At 33.9% G+C, this 7,220-nt stretch overlaps 1 pseudogene; it reads right to left on the reverse strand.

Moving 5' to 3' along the window:
- Positions 1-625: 625 nt before the first annotated feature.
- On the reverse strand, positions 626-6,822 carry LOC127722251 (uncharacterized; annotated as a pseudogene).
- Between the last annotated feature and the right edge of the window lie 398 nt (positions 6,823-7,220).

Raw genomic sequence — 7,220 nt, forward strand, 5'->3', positions numbered from 1 at the left:
CTTGATCAGGAAATGTAGCTTTTTTATATATTTGTTAAGAACATTACTTGAAAAAAATGATCCATTAGCTTATAAGATGTCTACATTTGACTTATATAAAGTAACGTCATTATCATTTCCACATAATTCAACAACTCATGCCAAAATGATGATAACTTCCATTGCCAGTTTACGAAATCCTTCTCAACTAGTGTAAATTCATGTTTAGTGTCAATATAAAATAACCAGAAAGAGAAGGTTATCCAGTTTTGTGATTTTCGATTTTTACATGAGGTTATAAAACCAAAAATTATTGCATTAACTCAATCGTCTGTCGTTATCTATAAAACTCCACAGTTAAATATGGGTTGTAATGAAAAACAAATAGTAAGACAAGGTTGTGGTTTTTGTATAATTCAAATACCATGCAAACTACAAACTTGTATATTCCACCATCTTTCACAAATTGTAAAACATCAAATAATATTACTACTATATATCCAATAAATCTTGCTTTATTACAACAATTTTTTAATGCTAAACAATTAAAAGATATTCAACCAAATTCTACTTTTAGTACTTTACCAAATATTGCAATTCCAAACTTTAAAATGTATAATCATTGATCAAAGAAATCATATAAGCCTTACAAAGATGGCTGAAGCTACAAAACAAGAAGGTATGGTTTTCCATAATTTGGCAGAGCCTCTCCTAGAAGGAATCATAAATGTAAAAGATGATTAAAAGGGAAATCACACTATTGTTTATACGCATCGCTCTCGGCGCCGCTATAGTGTCGTGACAGTATTATGACGTCGCCATTTTCGAGTCCTGTTGCTAATTTCTAAAATGGCGGCCCACTCGAAGGGACGTTTCACTAAAGCAGGAGAAAGCAAACGATGTTTTGATTTTTAATGCTAAAATAAAAATGCTACTTGAAACGGACCAAATATATGGCAAAAAAATAGTCGAAAGTGGTCTTGATATGGACTTGATATGAATTACCTTACGATAGAGTTATTATTTTCATACAATACCATTTATACAATTATTTATCTTAAAGGAGACCTGACACGATTTTTAAAATAAACAATAATCAATTAATTTTAACTCAATTATACTATATAAACACATTTCAAACAAAATCATTGTAGAAAAAATCCAAATTAAACTAATAACATGTTTTGTAATCACCGCGTCCCCTGACCTATAAATTTTAATTAAATAGGCGATCACGTGACCCGATGACGTCACAGCCACTTTCTGGGTCAGACAGTGGTCAGCGGTTGAAGAGTTTTATGAAATTAAATGATAGGAAGTATGGACAGCTGTGATAGTGATATTCCCGATGTTTCTAGATTAGTAGATATACGTCCGTACCAATTCGAACCACTAGGCAACGAAATTAATTCCGGAGAAGACAGTAATTCCTCGTCAGAGACCTCGGACATTGACGACTTGTCTCAGGCCGAAAACAGCCTAATGAACTCCGACTGGTTCGTATCTACTTATTATTGTTCCTTTTTTATATCATTTTTGTTTCAAACCAAAGTTAAAATTAAGTTATATCTTTTTATAAACAAAATGGCCCGAACCCATGTTTAATTGAACCGAAAGTCGTATACTTTTACGTGCGCCTCCCATCCGAAATCGTACATTTTTATGTTTAAAAAATCACACAGATTGCTTTTTTTAGGTCAACTTTTAATATAATGTAGATTATAGAAATATACATGTTAAAGGGGAAATTCTTTAGAGTTTAAATGCATCTGGTCATTATTTTTTTAACTTGTCCATTTGTTTCGTATGCACGGTATCTAGTATCCTATCAATATTGAAGTAGTTTGGTAATATATGTACAGGCCTCTATTTTGTTTTCGGCTGTTATAGGTGTGACAGTGGGAATTGTGAACCCATGACAACATCTGAAGAGTGTACATATTGTTCGGATGTATCAGCTGTAAGTTTCCACATGAAACCGGAAGACCTGCAGTGCATCACAGAACACGAAGTGTCTGTTGCCAACTGCCTCAACAGACACGTTTTACAGGTTAGCATGTATGCTTACCTGGAAAATGTAGGACCTTTTGATGACAACGAGCCAATAAATGAGTAAATGCTTTTTTTTCTTTGTTACTACATTTATGTTGAACTTGCATATTCATTTTCAGCTTTTGTGATAACTTGCATATTCAATAAAACCTTCGTGATAACTTGCATATCGCACGTGTTGGTAGGCTGCTGTCTCATTTTAACTTTTCATTACGAGCTCCCACAACTTAAAATCGAACGATCTGTCATGATGTAGAAAAATGTAACCCCATGCACCCCATGCATTGACTGAATCAAAGAGTCCAAAATATATCCAAACGGTCAGGACTTTTAAACATGCAAACTACCAATTCTAAAACAATAACAAGACATAAACCCCAAATCTCTTACATTGTTTTGAGATAACTTAGCACCACGACCAAGACCTGGCAAATGTACTTAGAGTGACCATATGAATCTGATGAATGCCTTATGACATCAAAGTCCTTAAGAACTCTGGTAGATATTTGTCTCATAGGCAGTCATACCACATCTCCTTTTTATTTAAATGTCATTATGCATGAAAATCTGTAAATTATTCATTCACCCGACAGAAGCAAAGAACGCAAATTCCATCAGAATATAGAAGTACAACTTTAACAGTCAATTAGAATACAGTATTAGTTTTGACAAATTTATTAACATGCATCATAATAAAAGTTATATACAATTGATACAATAATATTCTTATTTATGCAACAATTTCATATTTACAATGACAATAATATTCTTAATGCAACATTCATATATACAAATACAATAATATGTCTATTTATGAACAATTTCATATTTACAATTATCATGCTTGAAATAAAGTTTACTACAATCGTTAGTTTTAACATGAAACTTTTCTCTACAGGCGGTACCGCTTCCTGGCATACAGACGTTTTGTTCAATGGATTTGGCATAGACTAGGACGACACAACAGAAAGATATTACCAGCATGTGTGGTGAAAAAAAATAAGAGAAACTTTTCCATCAGAGACATATTGTGGTTTTAAGTATGCAGTTGTATGACAAATTCATTTATTTAACTTTTAAAATTTGAATAAGAATTGGTTTTTTTTCTTTCTTTTCGTGGTTGAAAAAGAGATGGGTCATTATTTACTGTCTTTGAAATCGTGATCTGTGTCTGAATAAGGTCGATCTTCCTGAACGGGGTGAATGTTGATGTCATGTGATCTGGATGGTGATTGTTGTAAACACGCACATCACCAGTAGCAGATGTATATGATGTGAACTCTTCTCTTCGTCTCTCTACCACAGCCTGTTTGATAAGTGTCACATAAACTGAAAAAAAATAGATAATGCTATGAATAAACAAATAAAAAAGAAGCCTCAACTGATTTTTTTAATTGTCAAAGAAGTATTTATGATATACATGGATTGAATTCAATATCAAACGTAGTTACTTCCCTTATCCATAGCTTGGATTCATTGTCCTGGTTTAAATTTACTTTTTAAATCTTTTCACATAGTGTATCACTGAAGATACTTTAAATGTACAAATAGACATCTGGTACAGTAAAATTACCATTAATGTTATTTATAAATACTTACCAAATGTTGTTGCAGTCTTCTTTGGCTTGACCACTGCCTCAGTACACTTTTTGGCCTTTGGGTAACACATACTGAAACGCTGTTCCCCAGTCTTGGTTTTTGCTTGCTGTCGCCCACTGTTCTCGTTATAATGAAGAGCGGCAATACTCAATCTGTAAATATGAATACATAAATTAGTCAGACAATATTTCTGACATTTGCATAACTAGTATATTGTTTGTATAATATTTTAACAAGGAAATACAACATTTGTTTAAACAGTTTCTCTTATAAATCGCACAGTTGGTTTTATCCAATTCTAGTCCAGTAACTGCTCATTGTAAGAAATACAGTATTGCATGCATTGGTAATACAAAATACAAATTTATAGCTTAATATACAGTGCAGGTTTTGCTAATTGGTGAAGGCTGCACACTGACCTATATATAGAAATCATTGTTACTAGTACTTCTATGTTATTTGTCTCCAGTGGATAGTTAATTTATTGGCAATGATACCACATCTTCTGATTTTTATAAAATTAACTTTATCAGTTATTATCTTGCAAGCATTGTTGGGTAAAAGAAGTGGGTGCTCTTTGGGCAGAAGTGGTTCACCAAAGAATGGAACACCTCTAGGAATATGTCTGGTAAACAGGTGATAACTTGGGTACATCTACCAATAGGTACCTGCTTTCCACAATGTCCTTTAGTCTCTTGTATGGAACTGAGCCTGAAACATGAATTACCAATAAACATTACATTTTTTTTCGAATCATTTAACTATATTCATTATTCAATGTTCTTTTTTATCATATTGAAATATGTCATTTCATGTTTTATGTACACCCGCCTTGTTTTAATATATGTGTATCATATTAAATTACTTCGATGAAAAAAACAAGGTTAAGATATTTCTATATTGGTTTTCTTTCTTCTTGATTTTTTTTATGAGAATAAAGAGAACAGATTTTACCTTCACTTAACCACTGTCGGTCTAGTGTGATAGGCTGGTGCTCACATCTCGGATAAAGTATGGAGTGGTTCTCATGTTTGTTGCTGATGTGGTTTACAATCGACCTCCATTTTGCCAACTTCAGGTCTCCGTTAGTACCACAGGAAGACGATTTCCAATAGATGTGGTTGACTATGGACTTGATCCATGGACGAATGTCCTTACTGCCCGACTTCTTTGCAGCAGCTTCCAGCTTCTTAGATATTCCTGCAAAATTAAAGAGATAATGTATAAACAGACTTTGCAAAATTATTGATATTAGTTGGTAGCTTAGTACATTGATTGATTGTTGGTTGCTTACCGTCCAGTGGCAAATATTTCATGCATGTTCAGGACGAGGTAGCTTAGACAAATTTATAGTTACCTTTAGCTACATGCCATACATCAAACAGGTGGTTTGTTGTGCCTTGCTCTGTGCGCATGAACTTCTTGATTGAAGAAGCCTGTCCGTGACTAGATCTTTAATTTTGATGTGCATCATGTCCTCTAGGTATCTGATGGACCTCTTCAAACCTTCCAACTCCATATGTGCAGAGCCTTTCACTTCGTTACACTAAAAAAATAAGGACGTTTTAAAACATGAACTGCTTTGGTTTAAATATATGTATATAAAAATATATTTATTGGCCACAATGTTAATACAACAACCGTAAACAAGATTAAAGAACTTTTTTTTTCAACGTTTTTTTTTTGTACTGAAGAAATTTGTAAATTTCTGACTAACTTCATATAAAAACAAATACAATATTTGTTGGCATGCTCTCTTTAGTTGGTGTTTACCCAGAATATCTTTTTCTCAGATACTTGGAGTTATCGTCTTTTCCAAATTAAAATATTAAGAGAAAGCTTATTTTTTTATTCGGACTGATGATTTTCATCTTATTTCAACATACCTGTACCAATTGGAAGTCTAAAATCTTGCTGGTCTCGAAATCCATGATGGTGTATGACCCGTACTTTTCCGAATAACCAGGAGAGTCACATCTTGCATCCCCACCAACAATTACTTCTTTGTCATACAGGTCTGTGAGAAGTGCTGTCTGTTCTGCATCCCAAGCCATAGAAGCAGATGGAGAAACATACAAAGTCTGCAGTCTGTTGTAAGTTCTTAAAGATATCGTCTGCATGTTGAGGTGTTGAAACATCTGAAGAACTTTACTTGAGTTGGACCCGCTACACAGGATGGCAATTGCTGTCATCAGATTACTCCATGGTAAGGTGTGGCAAGACTGGCTCTTCCAGATGGATACATGCCCATTCAAACAGACTGTGTTGGTGACAACCATGGAACCTCTGGTATTCTTTATAAGGGCAACAGCTTCCCCAGAGCAGTAACGTCAAACAGATAAGAGTTCGGCTAGTGCTGACTCACTCACCATGAACTGTTGGGTAGCCTTGGAGTTGAGTTTGTAGTTCATTTCAGACTCAGTATCTGAATTATCATCAGAACTGGAAAATAAAAAAAAAATATTTCTAAATGACTGTTTAGATCATTGGACTTTTGACAAGGTCAAATATGGACTGACTGGTTCTCAAATTATATTGAGAGAGGATGAAGTCTGAGGACGCGTTCGATTTGATCTACTTATATGGTTCATACATAACCTTTCGACTGAGTGAATATCCTAATTGGTATATTACATGTAAATCGTTTATTACGGAAATAGACTTCTGACTATGTGGTATGGGTTTTTCTTATTGTTGAAGGCTGTACAGTGACCTATTGTCCTTAATTTCTATGTCTTTTAGTCTCTTGTAGAGAGTTGTCTCATTGGCAATCATACATGTCATACTTACTAATTATATGTTTCAAGATTAAAACAAAAAAAATTAAAACCTTGCAACTATTTCATTTTCTTTTGAAAATATTCACTGATGAATGTGATGAATATCAATAATATACTAAATCAATCCAACAATATAAAACCTACAACATGTACAATACAATTTATTTATATACCTCATTTCATCATCTGTTGGATTGTAGTCTGAGTCATCACTATCTTCAGGTTCTGCACTATCATCATCACTGTCGTTAGGGTTCTCTGCTTCTTTGGGTGATGGTTCATCTGTCTGGGTTGCTACTGTGCTAAAAGTCTTTGTCTGGACAGTCATAACACCTGTTATCTTGCTGTCTGTCTGGTGACCCCTTGTTCTCCGTTGTGGCTGCAATTTTACTTGAAGCTTCTTATTCACCATCCTGTTGGATGTAATAGGCTTGGGAGGAGGTGTTTCCACTGTCATGTTCGGCTGTGGTATTACTTCAACTGAATCACTTGGAGTTCATGTTGTAGGAACGTCAGTGTCATCCAACTGGACAGATGTGGCTGTGTCTTTTTGCTCTGGAGTCGGGGCTCTCACATGACTGTCAAATGCCATTTGTAGAATCTGTAACATACATTTTAAAATTAGTGAAACTCATTGTACATATATGTGAACTTGAAGACAAGTAAATAAATATAAATTATATGCTCATCACTTAAATTTCACATTTTAATAATAATTAAAAAAAATAATTTATAGTTAAATAAGTTAGTAGAATTTGCCAAACTGATTTCACAGTTATTGATATAAATATTAATAAATGCACACACCTG

Source organism: Mytilus californianus, unplaced genomic scaffold, assembly GCF_021869535.1.
Source record: "Mytilus californianus isolate M0D057914Y unplaced genomic scaffold, xbMytCali1.0.p SCAF_12, whole genome shotgun sequence".
NCBI lineage: Eukaryota > Metazoa > Mollusca > Bivalvia > Mytilida > Mytilidae > Mytilus > Mytilus californianus.